Below are 27,473 nucleotides of genomic sequence, written 5' to 3'. Positions count from 1 at the left end.
CTGCTGCGCTTGATATTTTTAAGGCATTTGACCGTGTGTGGCACGAGGGTTTGCTGGCCAAACTTCGATACTATGGCTTGTTGAATCATTTTTGTGTATGGCCCTTCAGCTTCCTGAAAGAACGTTCCCTGCAAGTGGTCGATGGACATCTCTCGAATACTTCCACCATCAACGCTGGTGTTCCCCAGAGATCCATATTATCTCCAACCCTCTTTTTATTGAATATCAACGACTTATTGGAAAAAAACAAGAATCCCATATATTGCTTTGCTGACGACAGCACACTTGTATCGTCATTCCATTTGGATACCAGGTCATCGGCTGAGATGCACATCTTCACCGGCAGCAGGAGGTTGTATATCTTAGTGAGGATCTAGACTAGAAGTGATTTCGGATTGGGGTGAAAGTAACCTGGTTCAATTCAATGTAACAAAAACCCAGGCATCAGTTTTTTCCAAGAAAGATAAATGTCTCCGAACCGGATATAATAATGTCAGGTCTGACAATTCCACTTTCTGCTTTGTTGTTGTTTGTTGGGGGGTAAAAATGGACACCAATATGTATTGGCACAATCATGTTGCTGGAATTGCAAAGGCTGCTTCTAAAAAGCTTGGAAAACACTGTTCCAAATCAGGAAACTACAAACCTCAGCAACTTTTGACGCTTTATATAGTTGAAAGGAAAGCAAATGTTTTTCGGTATTTTTCTAAAGGAAAATAAACACTTCACCAAAATAGGATTTTTGCTTGAATGGAAAGAGGGTATATTTTAGGATAGATTAGTTTTGGGAAAGTTTTGGCTTTCTACTTCTTAGTCTTTGGAAGTTTCCAACATTGTTTATACAAAAATGGATAAATAGAAAGCCAAAACCTTCCTCTAACATAATTTTCGTGTGCTGATGAATCCAAAAATGTATAAATATACAGGATGTATCACTTGAGATTCCAAAATTGGGGTAAGTTCGTGTGAAAGTGATACAAAAATTAATGTTAGTCTCAAAATTGATACCATACGATCCACCATCCTGGAAGAGACAAATACAGAATATAATTCAAGTACAATAAATATTGTGAAGATGAAAACTATATGATTGTATATAACATTTTAAAATAGTTCATATAGCTGAAAGATGTAAAATAATCATAACCCCTTTTAAACCCATCAAAAACTATAGACTATTATATGTATAGAATAAGTTGGTGATGTATCACAGCTTGGAAATATGTCACCCAAATCAAAGGAACAGAATATAGACGAGATAATAAAAAGTTTAAACTCAATTTGATTAATTCACTCGAAAATAGGTAACGGTGGGTGATCCGTTTTTCCCATCATCATAACTAGGTATTGGTTCAATATCTCCATAACAGTTGGGTTGAAAAGTTCGTAGGCTAACATGAAAAGAAAAATATAGTTGCCTTTCAAGGCGATACAACGATTATAGCGGTCCAACATTTTCCTATACCATTTTATATTACAATTTGCTTTTAGGCTCAAAATAGGCCTCAGTGTCGATGATTCCTCTTCATAGGCGCTAAATTTCTTTTCAGCAAGCATTCTCTTGAGATCTGAGAACAGGAAATACTTGATGGGGAGCAGATCTGGAGAATACGGTGGATACACAAGCAATTCGAAGCCCAAATAATGCCATTTTGACATGGTTTTCATCGGTTTGTGACACGGCACATTGTCTTGATGATACCATAACCTTGCCAGTCGACTGTTGCATCTTCGCACGCTTTGGAGTCGATTCACCACGTGCAGTCCGATCAAATGACGATCGTTTTAATTATGGTGTGAAATGATGGAGCCATGTTCCATTCATTTTCTTATTTTGACGCATGAATTCGGGTTTCTCATGGTGAAACAGCTTCAAACACTACTCAATCATCAATTCGTTACTGTTTCTGGTCGATTGTGCGTGGCACTCAGTTTGAACAGTTTGAACGATATGTCCAACACGTTCCTTTGATAGTTTTAGAGCCTCAGCTATCTCGATCAACTTCACTTTGCGCTCATCTAAAATTCTCTTGTGGATTTTTTTATGTTTTCGTCGTTAACAGCCTCTTTGAGACATCCACAGCAAGCATCGTCCTTAATACCCATTTTACCTCGTTAAAACTTAGCAAACCACTTCTCAAAGGTTGATTTTCTTGGTGCAAAGTTCGAATAATGTTTATCAAGCCAAACCTTGACTTCAATAGTATTTCTTTCACTTAAAGGCAATTTTTTTAATGGCACAAGAAATTCCTTTTCATACATTTTCGTGAAACTAACAAATGTTGTTTCACTCCAAATATTCTATCCCACAAACTCTAGTTTCTCTTCAGTGCGAATAAATCTTTCGCCTTTCACTAAAAATTTCCGTGGAGAGGAACAACATAAAAGAGTCTTAACATAAAAGAGCCTTAACATAAAAGAGCCTTTACAAACTGATAATCCAAAAGCTGTGAAATTTGTACACGTGTCTTTGGAAGGCAAGGGTTACCTAAAAATCATATAGATTTAATACTGGTAGCGCCATTTGTATTAGCCTACGAAGTTTTAAGCCCACCTAATACATAGCAATAACTACTGCCAAAATGTATTGAAATTGTGGAATTGGTCGCGGTGGTGATGCGCCCGACTCACGATCGGAAAGCCGTGGGTTCGATTCCCGCCCCGAACAGATATTTTTCTCGAAAGAATTTATCTGGTTGAAGCTGGGATGATTCTGCAACCGTGTTAGGAATGACACGTTAAAAGGTAAGACCTCGGTAGTCCTTAGCTCGCACAAGTTTCTCAACTTCTGAGAGTTGTCGTTCATATGGGGCGACAGCTGATTAACGGAAAAACAGATTTTAAACAGATTTTAAGCAGATTTAAACAGATATATTTTCCAGATATTTCAAATATTTCAAGTCTAACTCTTGTGTTACTAGCTTTTTGATATACAATAAACTTCCAAGAAAAATAAAGAAAGAAAAAAAAATTGCAATGAAACCTCTTTATGAAGATATGTAAATCATACAGAGAATCACTATTTTCTATATAATTTCTATTTGAAACATACCAATTGAAACATATATCAATTGGAATGCTACACAACTCAATATGTGAAACAGTATTGATATAAAATGTCACTCACACGAAACATTATCAACTTTAATAACATATGTCGAAGTTTCGGGACGAGACATTATCGCCTCATCAGCACCGTTTTGGATAACATTTCATAAAATTACGACTCCAAGTCACCGAAAGAGACAGCTTTCTTTTTGTCAGCCATATGAATTTCATTTGAAATAAAAATGGATCAGTTTTAGGAGAGATTAATTTTTTGAAAAAAAACTTCTGGCTTTCTAATTCTCCATCATTGAACAAAAATTTTTTTTGCATAAAGCTTTTCCCCCAAAAACCTAATTTCTCCTGATAATATTTCCTTTTTAATTTACAGAGAGAAGTATTTTCTAAGTCTGATTACTCTTGAAACTACCACCTATACTATACATATAACTCTTTTGAAAGTGAGAAACTGTTATATTAACTAACATAAAGTAGATGGTGACTTACACCATAAACTGGGAATTTTCAATCAATCGTTAAAAACAAAATGTCTTGAAAGGCTTCCATTCAAGAATTAGATGTCAGAATCCAATCCATCAAAATCACATTACCAAACCACCAACCGTCGCCAATTGTTTACGACACTAAAAGATTTCCTCGAAACTGGCATAATGGTGTCAGTTCATAAGGAGGAAATGTAACCCATTTATCTTTCAGCATCAGCCTGAAATAACTCAGATGGCCGCATCTGTTCCCATCCCGTCGCGCTCTACTAAAGATTATACAGTGTTCTCGCCACTTAGCGTTTTACTAAACACTTTGTTGAGCAGAAAAAACAGTTTTCAGTCGTACAGGGAGTTAAAGGCCTAATCTTTGTGTGACAATTAAAGTTCATATGATCTGACTGATGGGTGGATTGAGTTGAGTTTTCTGTCACAACATGTTTTTGAGGAAGGTGACGTTTCCTTCAAGAATATCTGGATCGTGTTACCTCATCACATTCTTTTCAAAACAAGTTGATGGAGAATGGTAGAAGGAATATTATATCAAGTAACGAGGCGGAAAGTGCACTGTGCCACTTATACAATTCGAAAGTAAAATGACGGATGAGCTGTATTTGTACAGAATAAATAAGGAAAAAAATGTTTCTGTTGGTTCTGCCAAACTCAAAAACTTTAGTAAAATATATAAACATTTTCAGTGAATGCATCTACAAAAAGTGAATTAGTGTATTGCGGGAAACTTCACTTAATATTTGCTTTTTGATTTATTTTAATCTGTTAATCTATGAAAAATGTATGTCAATTCAAAGGATCACCTCAAATGTTGGAGAAAATACTAGAAGCAATACTATAAGCTAATCTTTCGTGAAACTATATGTACAATTTGTAAAATGATTTTCTAATGAATCAAAGATACGCAAATACATGAAACATTTTTTTCTGTTAAAATATTTGTGGAAATCCAAAAACTGAAGTCCACGTAAACTGCATTTTCATTTCTGAAGTTTCATCTTGGAATTTCATTAATAATCGACATTATCATACCACAAATGATTGTTCCAATAGTCGTTTCCCCCTTTGTAGTAATGGAGAAAATAAATATAGGTACTACTGAATTTTTGTTTAAAAAATACTACCTGAGGTAAAGCGTTTTAGCTTTTTTTTGAGGACGGAACACAAGCACTACAGGAAAATCCTTAAGGCGGTCCGAGACCTGTGCCTGTGTGAAAGTAGCTATTCACAGTGAATAAATAAATACATTTGGAAAATCGTTCTCAGGAAGTTCATTCCACATAAACGCAGTTCTTCAGATTATAGAGTTCTTACAACAGTGGAGTTCGAGGTGTATTGAGTTGAAACTCAAAACGATGAGCAGCGAATTTCTGATTTGTACCGCTCTTGGTGGAATCAAATGTGCCAAGTCACTTGTACATCTCCCGTGAAAGTATCTATAGAAGAGACAAATCTCCAACACGTCTTCGATGGCTATCAAGGTTGCACGTGATGTTCGCGTCTCCAATCAGGCGGATGGCTTTTTTCTTGATGAAATCCAGCAACTTTAGAGTATGTTTGGTGGCGGAGCTGCAAACATGGGATCAATACTCCAAAGTAGGTCTGATCTGAGCTTTATAAAGCATCAAAAGTTGCTGAGGTGTGTACAGTTCTCTGGTTCGAAACAGTGTTCCAAGCCTTTGAGAAGCAGCCTTTGCAATTCCAGCGACATAATTGTGCCAAGACATATTGTTGTCCATTTCAACCCCCAACAAACTTATCGAAGCAGAAAGCGGAATTGTCTGACTTAACATCATTATATCCCGTTCGAAGACATTTATTTTTTTGGAGAAAACCGATGCCTAGTTTTTTGTGGCATTGAATTGAACCTGGGTACTTTTACCTCAACTCGAAATCACTTCTAGATCCTCATTAAGATATGCAACCTCCTGCTGCCGGTTAAGATGTGTCCCGTAGCCGATGTCCTAGAATCCAAACGGAATGACGAGACAAGTGTGCTGTCGTCAGCAAAGCAATATATTATCGGATTCTTGGGTTTTTCTAATAAGTCGTTGATATACAATAAAAAGAGGGTCGAAGACAATATGGATCCCTGGGAACACCAGCTTCAATTTCATTTCAGTTTTCTTATATAGATCTGCTGTAAATGTAATTGATATTCAAAATGTAGTTGAATAAAACAATTGATATCATTATTATTTGTATTTTTAATTGAACCTTCAGTTTAACCTTTGTTTAATGCGGAAGAATTTTTTTTTGGTTAAAAAATGTTTTGGATTTCTACTTCTCCATCTTGAAAAAAATAGTGGGAATCTTCCAAAGAAAGGAAGGAGGCAATCAATTTCAAAAAGCATGCAGAAAAGTAACTTTCAGACACAAACTAGAAGAAAAAGTCTTCTCGAAGCTATTTTCATATAAACTTTGAATTACACAAAGGAAAGATACTTTCGAAACAAATGCTTTTGTATGAGCGCTGAATTATACGAAAAACAATTTTCTCTATTCCGTTTGAATTCCAAACATTCGTAACGGAAACGAATCAGATATCATTCACAGGATTCCAACACAATATAATCAATGAGAGAAGTAAAATTTCACTTACAGTTGGAGATTCAACCGAAAATTATTTCGGTTAGCTTTATTTAATGATGACACGAAAAATATGTTATTTTTTTAATATGTGATTTGTATCTTCCGTTAATATACAGGGTGTTTTTAAATGAGTGTAAACATTTGAGGAGGTTATTCTGCATCGAAAAAAAGATTGGATCTTTCATATGAAGAAATTTCATTGGAGCATCCCTTGTTAAGATACAGCCCCTTAAAGGGGGTAAATAAAATTTGTATAAAAATTTTTTTCACAAGCACTAAAAAAGTTACAATATTGAAATTGACATGACGTTTTGTACTACCAAAAAGACACTTAGCCAGTAATTTATTTGGTTTACCCCATGGTTGTGAGGGGTAAACAATAGCCTGTTTCATTCTAAATAAAAAATGTCTCTTGGGTTTTTTGCCCAATATAAACCAGTTCGCAGCAAAAAATTATTTTACGAACAACTACAGAGATACATCGTCATAAATGCGAAAATACGAAACTATTCTATCTAGTAGGTCGCTATTAGCGATAGTGACAATTGAATTGGTATAACGCTGTCAGTTTGTGAATTTTCGAAATTGAATTAATACTAATTTGTTACTTTAATAATTCACTTGTTATTAAAATGGCATACACAAATGAGGAAATGGCTGATATGCATTACGTTTATGGTCTATCGCAGGGGAATGGGTTAGAAGCTTCTAGAAGATATGCTGAAATCTGTCCTCAACGGCAGCATTCTTCACATAGAATATTTGCTCGACTTCATCAACGATTACGAGAATATGGTTCATTCGACAAAAGAACGCAGGATTGTGGTCGCCATCGAGAAGTACGAACACAACAGCTTGAGGAAGCAGCACTCAATTTGATTGAAAAACAACCTACTACCAGTACTAGAAAGATTGCTTTCCAGCTAAATGTTGATCATATGACGGTATTTCAAATTTTAAAGGAACAACTCTTATACCCTTACCATCTGCAACGAGTACAGGCACTGTTACCGCGAGACTTTCCGAACCGTCTTGAATTTTGCAATTGGATACTGATAATGATTAGAAGAAATTGTGACTTTCTGAAGACGATAGAATTCACAGACGAATGTACTTTTTCTCGGGACAAGATTATTCTTCATAATTACCACATATGGGCTGACGAAAACCCTCACGCTATTGTCGAAACTAACCATCAAGAACAGTTTTCTCTTAACGTGTGGCTCGGAGTTATTGGGGATGATTTAATTGGGCCTCATTTTCTACCTCCTCAAGGTGAGGCAAACCTTCAATTTTTAAGAGAAGTGCATCCAGTACTGCTGGAGGAAGTTCCTTTAAGCGTCAGAAGGGATATGTTTTTTATGCATGATGGGGCTCCCACCCATTTTAGTAAAGTAGCACGTCAGCATTTAACTGAAACATATGCAAATCAGTGGATAGGTCGAGGAGGACCACAGAAACGGTCCGCTCGATCCCCGGATCTCAATACTCTCGATTTCTCTATTTGGAGCCATTTACGGCATATGGTTTATCGTACTCCTGTTCGCGATGTAGAGGACTTAAGAAACCGCATCATCGATGCGTGCAGGGTAATCAGAGAGATTCTAGGAATATTTGAGCTAATACGTGGCTCAATGCGCCGACGTCTAGACGCATGCGTAATGTCTGAAGGTAGACATATTAAACATTTACTATGATTTCTACATGTTGTGTGTTTTGTTACTAATGATTCAGTTTTGTTTATTACCCTTTAATCGTTCAATGCAGGTACTAACTACAAAATAACAATAAATCCAGTTCGCATTTATGACGATGTATCTCAGTATTCGTTCGTAAAATCTTTTTTGCTGCGAACTGGTTTATTTTGGGCAAAAAACCCAAGAGACATTTTTTGTTTAGAATGAAACAGGCTATCGGAAATAAATTTTTGAATGGTGAACAAATAATAAGACAAAAAGTTACATTGGAAATAAATTTTAGGAGTTGCGTTTTCCACCCCTTACAACCTTGAGGTAAGCCAAATAAATTACTGGCTAAGTGTCTTTTTGGTAGTACAAAACGTCACGTCAATTTCAATATTGTAACTTTTTCAGTGCTTGTGAAAAAAATTTCATGTACCCCCTTTAAGGGGCTGTATCTTAACAAGGGATGCTACAATGAAGTTTCTTTATATGAAACATCTTATTTTTTTTGCGATGAGGAATCATCTCCTCAAATGTTTTACACTTATTCAGTTACACCCTATATATTCTGTTGTGCTTTATATTATTGATTTTTTTTTGGCTGATATGTATTTCATTATTTCAATAAATGTTATTCATGTTTTTTCTGATTTATAATCCAAAAATAATTTCTGCACTTTGGACTCAGTTTTTGAGATCGATGCAATTAGTTTTTTTGGGTAAATTGACAAAATTTTGTAACATTTCTGAATGGAAAATGAATGCTCAAAAAAGATTTCACAAATTAGTCTACAGGCAGGAACTACAATTGTATTATGAAAGCATAACTATCAAAAAACATCACCTGAACGTCACTAATAACTGTTTAGGTAATTTATCATTTTAACAATCATGTAAGATACAGTGTATTCCGCCTTGAATAAATCATTTGATATTGACACTTTGAAAAAATTGTGACACACGTCAACTTTTTACTTTTCTTTAAGACACACCACAAGTCGAAAATTTAAAATGGGAAAATTAGTTGAAAGGTTTTTCAATTATGTAACCAAATATGTAATATTTCTACCATTACAACGATTGGCAAGGTCAAAATAATCAAAACATTTTTAGTTTTGAATTTAATCTCAAACCGGAAAATAAGACCAAACAGAAAAATTTACTTTATCAACTGACTTCCATACAACGGTATAAACGAGCTCCTGTTTCCTACCTCACATTGTGAAGAATATCAGGTGTTGTGGCATGCAGGACTTGATATCTTTCCGTAAGTTATTCACAATAGTTGACTGAGTTTCATAGACGTTCAACCATCTCCACAGAAAAAAGTTTAATGGAATCGAATCGGATGATCTGGGTGACTATTCTGTAGAAATGCTCTTTCATATCCATCAACTCATTCGTGATGCTTGGGACAACTCATTCAAAGACTGCGTATTTTTCATAAAATTTGTAGTACAATTCGAAAACAGGTCTTACATTTCAACCTGGATGATTCTCGTTGAAAACACGAGCAGTAGTAGCCTTTACAGATTTTCTATGTTCGTAATACAAAATAAGTTATTCAATCCGCTCTTGAAATGTATAAACCTTTTTTTATAAAACAAAGAATAATAAACGAAAATATAACTCGATTTCTTTAATACTAAAACTAGGCTGACTATTTCAAATTTTCTACATAAACATTAACAACTTCAGCAATAGCTAGGTTTAAAACAATCACTGTATAAGATATAGATATGATAAATTACATATACACTAGAAAAACACAACATTTTCGGTCTTGTTTATGTTGAACAATTGAACAATTTTCCATGGCATTTACATAATCAGTATTGAATATGAAATATTATCCGCAAGACTCCCATCAGCAGCTGATCAAAAAATCGTGATGCGTAAATAGATCAATAATCCAGTTAAGAAAATGATACAAAGTGTATTTCATGTATTAAGAAATCGGGTTGTTGAACAAACTATAATATATTCTCACAATTATTCAATAACTTGACCAATTTCGATTGGAGATTCATCTAAATTCAATCACTGGCTCTGTATTTCTGATTCTGCCGAAAAGTACTTTTCTCAATATACTAAAACTATACGTAATGCATTTTATCTACAAACTTCATGTACTAATCGAATCAGCATTAGCAGGAGATTTGATGGTAAAAAGCATATTGAAATTTTAGAGAAGAGAAAAGTAATTTTCAGTAGAACCGATCTGAAGCTCCATTACTACCAACGAGATGCTGGTACTCAAATTAGTATAATATTTGGTTGATTGAATCCAATAACCAAATTCAAACAAGAGGGAAGGATTTTGATTTGTAACTTCATTTCATTTGGTTCATCATTATTCATACTTATTTCGAACTTTCGAAATGCTTTACTCTATTAGCAAGAAACTCACAATGAGGTATAAACATTGTTTGTTCAACTATTATTCATTATTTGTTCAACAAAATCATTACTTCAGTGGAAATTTTCCCATTATCAAAACAAGCAAAGTTCTTCATCATCCTGCAGATATATTATGTTTCTTCAACATAACTTTTACTTAAATAGAAAATAATTTTGATTATTTCAATCAGATCCACTATTTCACCCATCTTTAAATTTTGTTTGTTTAATAGAATATTCGAATTACTTTAAATCATTCTCGTTATCAATTAGACAAAATATTACTTAAATTCAATTCTTCTTTGAATTGAAATAACTAATGGATGTGATTGTTTCAATCAAATATTTGTTTGATACAATGAACATATGCTTGAAGAAATAGTTGGGACTCGAGAATTCTTTTTTCTTGCAACAACAAAATATTTTGTCGTGCATATATGACACTTTTATTTCTTTGAATGAAGTGAATTTTCTTTTATTCAACATTTTTTTTTCCGTGAAGCAGCCAGATCAGTTTGAAAATATTCATCAAGTGAATAAAATGCATTTTTGTAGAGAATACTTTTAACGCTATTTTTGAAATTCATGGGATTTGAAATTTTCTTAATGAATGTTGGACGTTTATTGAATATTTTTGTAGACATAATATGAGGTCCGTTCGATAAAGATGTTAGTTTGTGTACAGGAACTATCAGATTATAATTTTGCCTGAGAGTATAACCAGCAGCTATGCGGATAGTATCCCTTTGCTGAAACTCATGGTAATGATTCTTAATGTAAGTGACACAATTTAAAATAAACATGAATATCACAGTTAAAATTTGTAACTAAGTAAATAACTGCTTACAAGAATCACCATATTTTTTAAAACACATGTTTCTTAGTATATTTTTTTGAGCAATCAACAGATCATTTAATTTGCTGCAGTTTCCGTAGCAGACTAAGCAATAATTTATACTTGAGTGAACATAGGCACAGTAGTAGCTTAATAAAATATTAATAGGGACAGAATTTCTGAGATTCCAAATAACGAAACAATTCTTGGATGCCAGGATAATTGGTAGTCAATGTTCAACCCTAAGAATTTGACTGATTTTTTCTGCACAATAGATTTAGTATTAGCTCTAACCGATATACTCCAGTCCATTTTTCTAAGCGAGAAAACAATGGTATTAGATTTATTGCTATTTAGTACGAGGCCGTTTCTGGCGCAGTAATTAAGCATATTAGCAACTGCAATATCAGCCTGGTCAGATAACCCTTCACAAGAAGTGTCATTAGCAAACTGTACAGTAAAATGTTGTTGATTAATTTCAGAGATGTCGTTGACGAATAAGAGAAAAAGAGTAGGACCCAGGACACTACCTTGGGGAACACCTATTAAGATGTTACGATTTTCAGAATGATGTATTACCGATTTGAGCCTAACATTAACAGATTGTTATCTGCCAGTCAGATAAGTCTTGATCCATTTTAGACTTTGGCTGCGAACTCCAATATCATAAAGTTTATCGAGGAAAAGTTGATGGTTGTTGGTATCAAATTCACGTGACAAATCAAATAAAAAACTGATCGATTTTTCGTCGACAGCAATGCAATACCTCTGTAGTTGGAGATTAGGTGCTTATCATTTTTCTTGTGAACAGGAACTACAAGAGCATGTTTGAAACGAGAGGAAAATGAACCCTCAATGAATGAGAGATTAAGTAGGTATGTAAGTGGTTCAATGATTAGTTCCGCAACATTCAACAAGACTCTGCCTGGTAATCAACGCCAATAGATTTCTTAGACGATATGGACTTGATGATATCAAGAAGTTCAGTTTCCTCTAAAGGATGAAGAAAAACAGAGTTTGCTTTTTTATCGTGATTATGTTCACTAGCAGGCTCAGTATCATTGATTAGATAATTTACAGAGTCAATGAAATAATCATTAAATCATTATAAATATATATATATATATATATATATATATATATATAAATTTGTTATCAGAAATTTGTTACTGAAATCATCTTTTTTTAAATGGTCAATTTTTTTTATGATTCTTCAAAATAAATTTGTATTGCTCAATAACGATTTCATATATATATATATATATATATATATATATATATATATATATATATATATATATATATATATATATATATATATATATATATATATATATATATATATATATATATATATATATATATATATATATATATATATATATATATATATAAATTTGTTATCAGAAATTTGTTACTGAAATCATCTTTTTTTAAATGGTCAATTTTTTTTATGATTCTTCAAAATAAATTTGTATTGCTCAATAACGATTTCATAACATTGAGTTCTGTTCAGATTGAAAACATCACGAAGAAGTATACTTTCATTGATGATTTCAGAGTTTGCCTTTAGGAAGGTGGGTGTTGCTGATTTTTTGTAGAACAGGCAGAAATGCTTTGTCAAACAGATTGAGGAATAAGGAGTAGAATTTGGAAAATTTAGTGTCAAACTCAATGTTGTTGAGATATACGAAGTCCCAAAATTCACATGAAAGTAAGGTTTTCAAATAATAAATGTTTTGGTCATTGAACGCTCGTTTGAGAGTGTAATCAATAGAGCAAGATTTAATTGAAGGTTTAATAATTTGGAGTGCATGGTCAGAAAAATCAGGATGAATGACAATAGGGGGAATTTGGCAAGTGGTGGACAAGAAAATATTATCGACTGTTGACATACTGCTATCCTGTATTATCGTGTAGTCAAAAATACATTGATTCAATCCATATGAAGCGAAGGTACTTTGCGTTTCTGTCATTGGAATTTAAGCGAACGTTGAAATTGAAGTCACCACAGATAAATGCCATTGATTGATATTTGTTTCCAAGAAATGAATATAAAAATGTATCCATTTTTTTATAGGAACATTATACTGTTAGTAGACGGAGGTCTATAATGACAGCTGATAAGAAATTTAGAATTGTAAGCAGTTATTTCAGTAGCAGCATATTAGAAGATATCTTGGACTTTATCAATATTTAAGCGAGATATTTAGCAGTTGTGATAAGATTTAACGAACACGGCAACTCCACCATCATCTTCGTCGTTTCTACAAAAATAATCAGTGAGGATATAAGAATCGAGATTTACTGAATCAATTTCATGATCACTGCACCAGGTCTCTGTTGAACATACTATGTCAGGATAATCGAGTGATTGCAATAGAAAGTCGAGTTTGTCAATTTTTTGTCTAATACTACGAATGTTAAGATGAAATATCACAAGATTTGCTGAGTAAGAACAGTTCTCATGAAACACGTCACGAGATATAAGGCATTCAGAGTTGTCACGGAATTCCTTAATTAACATATTTTCAGGCCACAAATCACTTTTCAAGATTAGCTGCTTCAGGGACTTCGAGACAACAAGTTTGAAAGATTTTTTTCCTTGGTATTCAACCTGAAGCACTTGACATCTTGATTAGGGAACGACTCACTGAAGAATGACCGCATTACATCAATATCAATAATACCTTTGATTTTTCCAACGTACAACCATTCCAAATCATTGTCACTGGGGACGCCCTGTATTTTATGGTTCGTTCTTCTGCTTCATCCAGTGAGTAATATTATGTCATTGTTTACTGGTCTATTAACAGCTGATGGGGGATTCCGCTCATTGCCATTTACATTTCTAGTACCATTTGTTTTATTGGTAGAGAGACAATTCATATCAAATTTCGGAGCGTTCATTTTTTGTTCAGTAGAAATACTCGGCTTGGATATTTTTTTACCAGACCGAGAAGGAGTGACGGTTTGTTGGTTATTGTTTAAGGTACTAGAATTGGCGATCTGTTGTTTTGTTCTTGTAATTTTTTTGTCATTTGATCACATAATTTCTCGAGAAATATTAACACAAGATCGAGTTGCTGACATTTTCTAGAGGTAAATAGGCATTGAGATTTAGAACAGTTAGCTATTTCACCGTTACCGAATCTGGGATTTTCCACTAACTCGGCACAACGGGATAAGTCACTGAGAAAATTTTTCAAAATCGAATTTTCTGAAGCACTGTCAGGTATAACTTTAGATATAACTAGATCGATAATCTCACTTTTTTTCAATTTATTGAGCTCAGCTGATAGCACAACCTTCTCAGTCGAAGCCATGACTATAAGCGTACTGTTACATTTTTTATTACTTGGTAGGTCCAGTGTAATGCTATACTTTTATTTAGGGTACGTTAATAATTTTAAAATTACCAAAATGTTCATTGTCGAAATTCTTTTTCGCCCCGTATCTTCGAAACAAAGCGTCCTATCAAAAATCATCGAAGAACAAAATATTCTTAGAATAGTCCAAGGAATAGTCCCTTGATCTTTTGCCGCATGTTTAATAAACACCCTGTATAATTCAAAACTGTTTTGTCGGATATTCAAAAACCCCATTTAAAAATTGACTTCACAGCATGTTGATAAAAGCCCTGTACGAATAACTAAAATTTCCGCAACGTTGGGGGTTCCAATAAATCACTTTCAGAATCACCGAATCACCGGTTGCAACAAGCCATGAGTTTTTGAAACGATGTGAACCGGCCTGATACCCTTTTGTGCTTGAGAGGTGGCAGACCTTGTTTGTGTTACAGTTTCGTCCACTAAATATAGTACAGCGATATGCAAAGAATGCAAGAAGCACTTCTGGCGACTGGCGACATCGAGAGGAAGGAGCTTGATCAAACGTCAAATGAAAATATCACAACTGAATTGAGTCAAAAGAATTACACGGTTATATGAAAAAGCAGGACTCAATGTATTTGCAAGGTCAACAAAACCTATCATATTCATTTGTTTCATGAATTTTCTTCTAGTTTTCAAATCGTTTATTTTTCAACCTGTATATATTTTGATGTAGTGACTATTAGATTTGATTATTGGGGTAATTTATACAGGGCTTTTCATGATGAGCGTTAATTAGCCGTTTCTGACAAACTATTTGACGGATCAACCTGAAAATTTCACAGTATGCATAAATCAATATGACCTACACTCCTAAAATATTTCAGACGAAGCGGCGTTGTCGCTTCTACTATAAAGTAGCGGCTTCTTTGATTTTTCAAATGGAACACCCCGTATATAATAACATATTATGATTCATTATCACTTTGTCAACAAATTCATATACATATTCATATTTCCCTATACCTATCTATTACCGTTTAGAAGATATAAATTAATTTCGATATTTTTTTTACCAAACATGAACTTTTATAAATGCTGATAAACTTGAACTCTCTTGCACTAAAACGATCAAATTTGAAATGGAGTGGAGTGATACTATGAGGATCTTCACTCCGAGTCATATTTTCATTTGCCTCATACAGGGTCTTCAAAAAATGCAGATACTTTGATCTCATGAAAAAATGAAAGGAACTCAATTTTTTCAAATGGAACACCCTGTATATTTCAACACTTTTGAGCTCTACATCCAAATTTAGATTAACTTTGTTCAGATAATACTATTTCTATTTTGAACCGTTTTCGAGATAAATTGTTTCAAACGGAAATTGACATGGTTTCCTTATTCATCACTCATTTTTGTAAAACAGATTTCGTTTGATGTTTCTCAATTGATCACAGATAATACAATGAAAAGATAATTATTAAAATACTCCTCAACCATCGAATGAAACTTCTCTTCAAACAAAAGTTTTATTAACGCTGAAACACGAACTGAAAATAACAAACCCATAAATTAATGAGTTAATTTAATCGTCAGTGTATTTCAGAATATGTTCAAACACATCTCCACCTCTACTTAAACAAACATGTAATCTCTTCAAAAGATTGTCATGTGTAGCGCTTCTGATCAAGTCTGGAGTCAAACTATTGAAAGCAGTTGTAACTCTCGATTTCATATCTTCCATTGTTGTTATTGGAGTAGAGTAAACCATATTTTTAATGAAACCCCACACGAAATAATCTACTGGATTGCCATCTGGTGTTCTAGGAGGCCAACGAAAAGATCCATCATTACCAATCCATCTGTCTTCGAAGATTTCGGTTGAATCTTCGCTGACTGAATGAGAATTATGGGGTGGAGCATCATCCATTTGGTACCATATACCTTCTCTTCCTGGTCTATTATTTAAAATCATTTAAATTCCATTCCTCAGTTACTCTTCATATTTTGATGCATTCAAATTATCATCAGAAAACTCGATTTAAAAAATTGACTCATTCTTTATGGCACAAAATACATTGAATTGCCATCTTTCTTGAAAACTTCTTTGGCGGACGACATGGGGATTTTCTGGCGCCCAATAATGACTGTTGTGTCTATTGAAAACTCCATTTTTTGTGAACTTGGCCACATCTGTCTATATGATATTGTCAAGGAAATGTTCATCCTCTTGAGTCTTGACAAGTAATCATTCAAAGAATTCCACTCTACGAGGTAAATCAGTCTCTTTCAAATGTTGGACACAGTAGAACTTATAGGGATGCCATAAATTGTCACGTAGGGTATACCTATCTTCCTTTCAGCCTCGTGCAGAGAAGCATTTGGAAATGCATGAAAGTATCCCAAACTTGTTATACCATTGTCATCATCATCCACTTTAGTCTTCTTACGAAAGATTTTTGGACGGAAGGTTCCATTCAACCTACAGTTTTTTAGTAGTCGAGTTATCACATTATTATTCGGCTTCGGAAGTTGTGGATATCTTTCATGAAATACTCGGCATGTTCTACTTGCAATTCTATTGCACTCACCATAAATTATTAATAAATTCAAGAAATCTTCATTACTGTAACCTAATAACCTGTAACCTTGATATTATTCTATTATAATTGGTAGCTCTCACAACCAGTCAAAACCACCAACGAAAGTCTGACGTTAAATAATTGATTTATTTATTTTTCCAAAGCACACTATTAAAAAATATTAATGTGTACTGTTGTACGTTAGAGACCAATACCTCAATGTATACAAATTGTAACTTTTTCTAAGGTTGGTACATACCAATTTCGAATTGACTGATCTGAGACAGGTAAAAAACTGAATCAAAAAGAAATATTACTAAGTATAAAAAAAATGTTGAATATCCAAAATAAGTGATGAATGCAAAACAACGAGCAAGAAAACCACGTCAGTTTCCGTTTGAAACAGTTTATCTTGAAAACGGTTCAAAATAGAAATAGTATTATCTGAACAAAGTTGATCTAAAATTGGATGTAGAGCTCAAAAATCTTGAAATATACAGGGTGTTCCATTAGAAAAAATTGAGTTCCACTCATTTTTTCATGAGATCAAAGTATCTGCATTTTTTGAAGACCCTGTATGAGGCAAATGAAAATATGACTCGGAGTGAAGATCCTCATAGTATCACTCCACTCCATTTCAAATTTGATCGTTTTAGTGCAAGAGAGTTCAAGTTTATCAGCATTTATAAAAGTTCATGTTTGGTAGAAAAAAATTTCGAAATTAATTTATATCTTCTAAACGGTAATAGATAGGTATAGGGAAATAGTATATGAATTTGTTGACAAAGTGATAATGAATCATAATATGATATTATATACGGGGTGTTTCATTTGAAAAATCAAAGAAGTCGCTACTTTATAGTAGAAGCGACATCGCCGCTTCGTCTGAAATATTTTAGGCGTGTAGGTCATATTGATTTATGCATACTGTGAAATTTTCAGGTTGATCCGTTAAATAGTTTGTCAGAAACGGCTAATTAACGCTCATCATGAAAAGCCCTGTATATTGAACTGGTTTTCACAATTAAAATTATGTATTTTTATTTTGGTATTTTCCACCATCCAGAGTTTAAATGACAATTTGAAAGATTATGGATCTTGAAACACTACACCGAAACATCGTCGAATGAAACTGAAGTTCATTGTTTCCTTTGGAAGTTCTCTATTTACATATTGAAAAGAGAAGAAGATAGCTGAAAAGGTATTTTTAAATGAATAATATTTCACAATTACGGTTGATATAGTTAATTAGACGACGTATTGTACTTTTTCGTCAATGAAGAATTGAAAAAGGAATTTAAATGGTTACATTGAATATACAACAAGGGTACATAATTTATTGGATATTTTCAGCAGAGATGGAATTTGCAACTGGAGACAACAACAGTAAAAGGTGTCAAAAAATTGTACAGGAGTTGATAGCAATCTGCAAATATAACAGAATTTTTAGCTTGAGATTGGATTGATAGGATTCTAGTTCATAAGATATGAACCGTCTAACACAACACAAAAACTATATGAAAGGCCGTGTAACAACAAAGAAGAATATTCGAAGATTATACAAAAAATCAAAAATAAAGTAATCACTTCTGAAACTTACTAATGGAAAACAATAACTTTGGAAATGATCCACATTGCATAAATGATTGAAGCGACATTCACAAAGTTCATCTGATATTTACAACTTCTCCGGAACCCAGTATGCGAATAAACATTACAATCTATTTTGTAACCATTTTATTTGTCAAGTACTTTTTAATATTCTGTGTATGATAACGTTAACTTTGCAAATGTTATTTCCTGAGTGGCTATTACAGCATGATACTATCAGTATACATATCAGAGGAATCAATTTTTCGAACTGTTCAATTTTTTTGCAGTCATATCGATGAATACCAGGTATCTTTTGAAATTATTTTCAAGATACTGAGTGATTCAGCCAAGCGTGGCCAACCAAAGTTATATTCTTTCAAGTAGAACACCCAGTATATGAATACGACATTCGATTCTATATTTTTTTAGCTCTCTAAGGAATTTTTGTTTTCGAATTTCCATTGCGGCATTGCCAAGTTATTACAGAAAAAACCTATTTTGCAGAAAATCTTTTTTTAATTCACCACCCGCATGTCGACAGCAATTAAGTGGATTCGTTAGTCAACTTTCGGAAACAATACGAAGGGTGCTCGATAAAACCGGTCAAGTTTCATTCATTTTCAAAGAGACATAATTCAACTTTTTCATTTGTATGAAATGTTTCAACATTTCACTACATTTTTTATCGGAGGTATACTAGGTATACGAAATACTGATATTTTACAAATTATACCAATTATATGTAGTTTTTCACGTTAACTAACTCAAATTTGTTTTTCCAAAATGCAAAGTAATCGCTAGTACATTAGCATTTTTTATACCATCTAGTGATAGTTTTCATCAGTTTCAACGGTGAAAAATTCGTAAGAAACCTAAAGAATATTGATACTGCTTTTTTCTTTAAAAAACCCGTTATCCAAGACTGACATCAAAAAATGAACCTCGGAATTTGTCGATAACGCCATGTGTTGAAGTTTCTTTCACGTGTAGATTGAACCATTTTCATTATGAATTATGTATTAGGGAAGTTATGGTGCAAATCGTTTATGATTTGGGGGAAAGTGACGGAAACTGCCTCCTTGCATCTAGGATTGACAAAGAGAAGTTCACCAAAAGAAGTCAACCAGATGGAAGGGCATTTCAGGCTCTGAAAACAAGATTTGAAAGAACTGGTAATGTCAACCACGAGAAGTTCGAGAAGAACTGTAAGAAACGAAGAGAATACATTTAAAATTTCTATTCACCTTGTTGAAAATCCCCATGTGAGAGAATTAAGAATAAGAGATTCCGTGTTATTTTCTGATGAAGCGATTTTTCATTTAAATGAAACTGTGAATCGGGATAACATGCATTATTATGCAACGAAAAACCCCCATTTTGTTCGTTGCCTGAACCATCAACAGCATTGGTCACTGAATGTTTGGGGTGGAATTCTCGGAAAAAGAGTTATCGGTCCGTATTTTTTGGATGGGCATATCACTGTAAGATTTCTTCGGTATGAGTTTTCGAATTTATTGTTCCATATGGGGTTCAATATGGAACAAAACTGTGAATGTGGCTACAACAAGACCGGGCACCACCACATTTCAAAACTGAGGTACGGGAAATACCTCAACGATCATTTCAATAAAAAATGGATGCGTAGTGGTGGGCCTGTAGTGTGGCTACCAAGATCACCTGACCTGACCAAAATGGATATTTTTTATGGGGGTATATCAAATAGATTGTCTACCAAACTCCTTCACCATCTAAAGAAGACATGAAACGAAGAATCACTAGAGTTTTCAGGAAAACCCCAGATGATATACTGGAGCGTTTAAAGAATTCGTTTAAAAAAAGACTGACATTATGTGTTGCAAAAAATGGTCGCCATTTTGAACATCTTTTGGACTCCTCTATTCGATAAAAAATTTAGGCGTTATTGTTCATATTGAAAAAATGTTGATAAAGTCAACGTAAATGAACGAATTTTTTGTGGTTACAACAATTAATAAAACCGGGTATAATTTGTAAAATATCTGTTTTACGTATAGTATACCTCTAATGAACAATGTTGTGAAATGTTGAAACATTTCATACAAATGAAAAAATACACGGTGTTCCATTTGAAAAAGTTAAATTATGTCTGTTTGAAAATGAATGAAACTTGACCGGTTTTACCGAGCACCCTATATATGGTTTCCGAAAGTTGCGATTCCAGAAATTATCATAGTGATGTTGACTAACTATTCCAAAAAAATCCACTTGATTGCTGTAGATATGCGGGTGGTGAATTAAAAAAAATCCGCAAAATAAGTTTTTCTGGAATAACTAGGCAATGCCGCAATGTAAATTCGAAAACAAAAATTCCATAGAGACCAGAAAAATATGGAATCGAATGACGTATTCATATACTGGGTGTTCCATTTAGAAAAATATAACTTTGATTGGCCACTCTCGGCTGAATCACTCAGTAGGTATGCGAGAAAATAATTTTGAAATATAGTATTTATCGAGCAATTGAGCTATTCGAAAAATTGTTTTCCATGATAGCAATGGACCGAGGGAATCTTGTTGACTCACCCCGAATTTTATAAGTATAAGTTTTAGTGTTATTATTAATCGACAAACTTTTTGACTAGTCTTTAAACTTATGTAATGATAATTATGTGAATTTTATGATGAATATTCTATTCATAACATAATTTGCTACCAAAATTCAAAGAACACAACTAAAATTATAAATTTCTCGTTTCATTCAGTGCAAATAAAATGAAATATTTTCAAATCAACCAAAAGTGAATGCTTTGAAACCATTTTTTCGTACATGTGCTAAAATAACTGCGGTATTTCTAGTGGTTACTCGTTTATTTTGGAAAAGTTGTCAAAGGAAGCGAAACCAAAACCTCGAGTTTGCCTTACGAAGCCGCGTAAACAAATCCCTGTTTTTAGAATTCATTCGGGCTCTTTGATGATCAAAAGGAGTGAAGCATCGGTAAACCTTTGGCATATATCGGCAACGATGCTCAGAAATGTTGAGAGTCATTTGGATTCGTAAGCTAATAAATCTTCGTGCCACTTTGTTTATATAACATTTAATTTGTAGCTTCTTGTGTATCGGTCTTTATTCGTGGAGGGTGCGGGTTTGTTTTTTGAATGAACGGCTGACTGCCATTCCTCATCTTATACGGCTTTAAAAACTGTATTTGCTATTGTAAGCATTCTTCAGTTGCAGGTTTATTTTGCTCGCTCAACAAATGAAGGCGAAAATCGCCTTCACTTTTAAAAAATTCTCTTGAATTTTATCTATCTATGCAATATAAAGTATTCTATTCAAAAACATACATTTTCACCTCACTCGTGGAAATAATCTACAAAAGAACAAAATAATATACATATCGAGATTCATCGAAGTATTGAAAAGGGTGCATTGATGTCTGTATTTTGAATTGAAAGGAGTATATTTTCAGGAGAGAATAATATTTGGGAAAGAAAGGTTTTGGCTTTCTACTTCCCCATCTTTATACAAAAAAAATGTAGGAATCTTCCAAAGAAAGGAAGAAAGCAAAAGCAATCAATAACAAAAAATTAACTATATACAAAGATAAGTAGATAATGCAAAGAAGTAGGTTAGGTTAGGTTAGGTCCAAAGTGAGTGGGTCTTTTCGAACCTCCACCGCAACACGCAAGGGTTTATTGTGGTTCACACCTATTCACACTCGATCATATAGATAGATAGATAAACACAGCTTCTTAATGAAGCCGATTGGTTTGTATGGTGAGTGGTCGTTTAGGTCAGATGGTAAGTCTGTCGAACTCTAAAAACCTGATTCGTCCCCCTGCGGGGCAGGCACAAAGTATGTGCTCTGCTGTTTCATTATTTTCCAAACACACTGTCTCCCGACAGTCCAAGTCTCTGCATATGATGATTCAAATGACAGTGACCTCTACGAAGGTCTGTCAGACATCGTAGTTCATCCCAAATGTAGTCCAACAACTGTTTAGTATCAAGCTTCGAAAGGTGAATGAACGCCTTGGAGTAAACCGATCCTGGAAGGTTCTGATGCCAGAAGTCCATAAATTTTTTTGCCATCCAGGTGTTCAATCTTTGTTTGGCAAAGCCTGAAGCGATGGCAATGACAGGTTGTGGTCCGATGAAGCTGCTTGTAGCACCCTCCTTTGCAAGGGAGTCAGCAGGCTCATTTTGGCAATTTGCTACCAATTTAGACGTGGCTCGGTAGGAGCTAAGAGCTTGCAACGCCGCTTGACTGTCCGAGAATATATGTATTGACTTGTGTATGAGGTTGGATTCTTCCAATTTCTCCGCACACAATAGCGTGAAATTCCGCTTGAAATACAGTCGCATAGGTTCCTAGGTCTGCGACTGAAAACACCTGCACCAGAACAGGAATGTGTTTTCGATCCATCTGTCACCCAACAACTATCTGCTCTCAATATTTCTGTCTGCCGGAGGATCTCTACTCGGGAACAGTACTTTATAAGACTTGCAAAGAAGTAACTTCCAGACACAAAGTGGAAGAAAACGCCCTCTCTGTATTCCATTCTTATGCAATGAAACAACAAGGAACAGACTTTCGTAATCTTCAAAGAATATTTGAAAATGATAAAAACAATTCACTTTTATTCATTATCCTCAGTATACTGGCCGTTTCTTTCATCAAGTGGTAACATCGCTATATTCTAAACCATAAGAGATACGAAGACGATTAAATGAGAAAAAAGGTAACTGTTATCGGAAACAATACAATGGTTGAAGAACATTTACGGGGAATCTTTCTTGCCCTTCTCGAGTTATATGGGGAAAATAAAAAATGCTGTTTTTCATTTTTTTCGATGGAATTGTTATTTCGGAGAATATCAAAAAATGGAAAAGGAAAATGTATTCGAAGTGTATTATGACGATGTAATGGGTATTTGATAAAGCAATAAATTCACAATCCAAGGGTACATTACATTTGATATTTTTATAGCGTTTCATTTGAAATAACTACCACCATCAATGACAAAAATTTTAAATTACAGTCCTGTCGACACTCCTTTTGTAAATTGTCTCGATTTCTTCAAAATATAATTCGGACAACTTGATAAATTCGACAGGTAGGTACACTAACACAAACAATGAAGGCTTATTTATCCCTAATCAGTTATAATTCGTAATATTTTATAATTCTCAATCATGAAAGTAACGAAAATATCAGTTTTTGGTGGTCAAAATTCGATTGTTGTATAATTTTATATGATCAAAAAGCATCTCAATTCATTTACCATCTTATACGCGTAGGCTTTGCTTGGTTTCAATGTCAGGAAAAATGAATACGTTGTTGATATATGTTGAGAACTGTCAGACGTTTATGAACATATCAAAGATGTATTCAAATGATGAAAGGACTGATATGCTATTTAGTTATGCGAAATCAAATATAAATCCTCTTTTGGCAAGGAATATATATGTTGAGCTATACCCGAACCTTCGTATTCCGAACATCCAAATGCGTTTGAACGATTAGAAAAAAATTTGAGGGACTATGGTGCATTCGACAGAAAGAAAACAAGAAAAGGTGTGGTTACTGGAAGTGTAAAGAACTAAATAAATGTTATGGTTAAACAAATATTACCACATAAACATTAATTTTTTATTTAGGATTGGCCAGTTACAAAAATTATGCTAATCAAGGTTGTTGTTCACGAGAAATTGCCCACGAAATGGGGATTTCTGTAAAATCCACCAGAACTATTTTGGAAAAGAACAAATATGAATGCTACAGGATACGCAAAGTTCATCACCTCTATGAAATGGATTACGAAAGTGGTTGAGACGTAGAAATAGGGAAGTTGGAAATATTTGTGAAAAATAATATGGACGGACAAATCAAAATTCACCAACAATGGTCGATGTAACAGAAATATCTATTATAGATGGAATAATACAAATGAACATTTACATACGGAAACCAATTTCCAAGAAAGGTTCGGAATGAATGTTTGGTTGGGAATTGTGAGAACAAACATCCTAGGCCCTTTCTTTTGCGATGATCATTTGAAAAGTGAAATGTATCTTCATTTTCTGTTCAATGAATTCGATTGCTACTTAGGTGAATTGCCAGTGAATATCCGCCATGAAATGCAATATTTTCAACAGGACGACGCTCTTCCCCATAATGCAGCAATAGTAAGGAAATATTTAGATGCAATATTCCCAAGAAAATGGATTAGAAACAATGGACCAATTAACTGGCCAGCTCGATTTCCAGATCTTACTCCTTTCGATTTTTTGTCTCGTATAACTCAAGAAGGACTAGAGTCCTCGTAAATTTTCTTCGACCATTGTATTGTTTCCTATGGTAGTTACCTTTTTTCCCATTTAATCGTCTTCGTATCTGTTACGGTTTAGGTTTAGAATATAGCAATGTTACGGCGTGATAAAAGAAACGGCCTGTACACTTTTTGAATCTATGTTACACTATAATATCTCAGGAATACTTATTCAATTTAACCGTCATTTGAATGAGTGCACTTTTGCCAACGTAACACAAGTCGAATAAGTCAGTAGGGTGCTAATGCCGACTGAACGCCTCCCCCCACCCCTTTTAACCTTGAGACGTCACACGACCTTGAATGACGTCACCTAACCTTGAACGTCGTACACGTAGTATGAGCTTGAATGCGGTGTTTGACCTTGAGTGTGGGGTTTGACCTTGACGTTCGACACTTCGACTACCTTGAGCTTGCTCCATGGCATTGAATGTTGACCTTGAATGAAATCGTGACGTGTACAGAATATAACCTTGAACAGTGGGCGTTCGGCGTTGTCCACTCCCTTGTTGGTAATTCCTATATAAGTTCAGAATATCGTATGACGTCACCTAACCTTCAACGTCGTACACATAGTATGAGATTGAATGCGGTGTTTTACCTTGAGTGTGGGGTTTGACCTTGACGTTCGACACTTCGACTACCTTGAGCTTGCTCTGTGGCATTGCATGTTGACCTTGAATGAAATCGTGACGTGCACAGAATATAACCTTGAACAGTGGGGTTCGGCGTTGCCCCCTCCCTTGTTGGTAATTCCTATATAAGTTCAGAATATCATGCTTCCACATTCAGTTTAGACACTCTAAAATACCCAAATAGGTAAACAGAAGTACTTGTCGAATTCCAAAGTGAAGACAACGAGTATCAACCCATCCGAGAGGGCGTTTTCGTCAGTGAGGTGAATATATATTTTATTTTAATTAACCGTAATTTCACTATATTTATGAATATGGATAATTTGAAATTTGACATTGAAAAAATTAATTTTTCTATAATTCAACAAAGTGAAGCTTTAGAGCAGAAACCTATAAACGCTCTGGTTATTGATAAAGAATATAAAATTGAAAAAATGTCAATGTATTCCACACGATATGGTAAATCAATTCAAGTAGTTTTATTGGATGAGGAAAGTGATACTCCTTTTAAAGCATGGCTTCCAAAACGTGTCACAGAGCAATTACCAGAAGACTTCATTCGTGAAGTGAATTCATCCAAAGCCAAATTCACACTTACTTATATGGGTCAAAGTTCGCAGGATTATCCTGGTGCTAAAACCCGATCATTGATGAAATTCAATGTTTTAGATTGAACATTTTGAAATTATGATTTTTTTTTGTAAATAGTGAAAATATGGTAGATTAATATAAAATATGTATCAACTTGGTCACTTCATAGACATAGTCAGATTTCAAGTGAGTATTTTTTTTATATTATTTGCAAACTAATGAATGCCATTTATGAATTTCCAGAACTCACCATTCTATAAATATGTGGATGCAATATTCAGCCCAAGAGTGGCCGGAAGCAGTGGATTTGGATTCCGCCATAAGAAAAATGGCTTGGGAGATGGCTGATCTGAGTTTTGATGCTCTACATTCATCAAATTATGATTTGAGTGTATGTTACGATGCTGAAGAGGTGCGAAAACTTTTGGAGCTTAGTGAGAAGTATGAACTCGGTGTGGCATTGTGTCATAAATATTCATATGGGAGTAGAAATTTGGATGAGTTCTGTGAGTTAATAATTGAAGCAGACTTGAAACATTTTCTTCAAGACATATGCACCTACCTACCGCAAAATATCATAGAGAAATATCAATTGGAACCACAGAGTCCCAACCCGCAACTGGAAGAAGCGATAAATGATGGTGTTGTAAATATTTGAAATCTGTTGTATATGTTTGTGAATAAAATAATGTTTCAATCCATATTTGTTTGTATCTAATTGTTTGGTGAATAAAAGATATAACATAATTATTGAGTGTTTTATTATTCATCAATATCGAATATTTCATAGCATATTACATGTCAATCTTATTACAATCCAGTTTGAACAGAGCCATTAAGAGCATTATATGATAGAACAGCATCGTGGAGGATGAGTGCATATACTTTGGTGTTTGCTGGAAACTTCACCTTGCGTGTTTCGAATTCTATTTTGATGTCGACAGTGGATGACTTCATAGCTTCGGGTTGATGGGAGCAGTCGATAATGAATAGTGGGTTGTTGCGAAAGCTACCAATATCCATCATCGGTTCACTCATAGTTTTATAATAGTAGCTACGTTGGAAGTTTTCATATGCATAGTAAGCTGATGAGTCTAACTTCTTGTCGAAATCCAGATTCCAACGCTCATATGGGTATACTTCAGAGTTCAGAGATAGTCGAATATTATTAATATTCACATGTGTGAATTTCGTTACATCTTTTGACATATTTTCGGATTGGTCGGTGTTTTGAAAGCCGATGATGATATATCGTGGTCTTTCGAGGCTGCTGGTTGTCTTCACCGCCCATATATCCGAGGATGTATCACGAAGTGTGGGTAATTCATAAAGGTCCCACATACGATAAGCCACCT

The 27,473-nt window shown here is 34.2% G+C and overlaps 1 protein-coding gene and 1 non-coding gene across 2 annotated transcripts in view; one reads left to right on the top strand and one right to left on the bottom strand.

Moving 5' to 3' along the window:
• Positions 1-27,473, bottom strand: part of Reck (Reversion-inducing-cysteine-rich protein with kazal motifs) — a 198,619-nt gene that overhangs the window by 96,913 nt on the left and 74,233 nt on the right. The gene's annotated exons all lie outside the window — the stretch shown is intronic.
• LOC111508975 (U5 spliceosomal RNA) lies at positions 2,311-2,424 on the top strand. The gene has a single exon (XR_002722590.1). It is a non-coding gene; the product is annotated as a U5 spliceosomal RNA (small nuclear RNA).

Source organism: Leptinotarsa decemlineata, unplaced genomic scaffold (assembly GCF_025532065.1).
Source record: "Leptinotarsa decemlineata unplaced genomic scaffold, Ldec_3_MD MMD2_tig00001393_RagTag_RagTag, whole genome shotgun sequence".
NCBI classification, from domain to species: Eukaryota; Metazoa; Arthropoda; class Insecta; order Coleoptera; family Chrysomelidae; genus Leptinotarsa; species Leptinotarsa decemlineata.
Note: the sequence above shows the minus strand (reverse complement) of the source record. Positions and strands in the feature narration are given on the sequence as shown.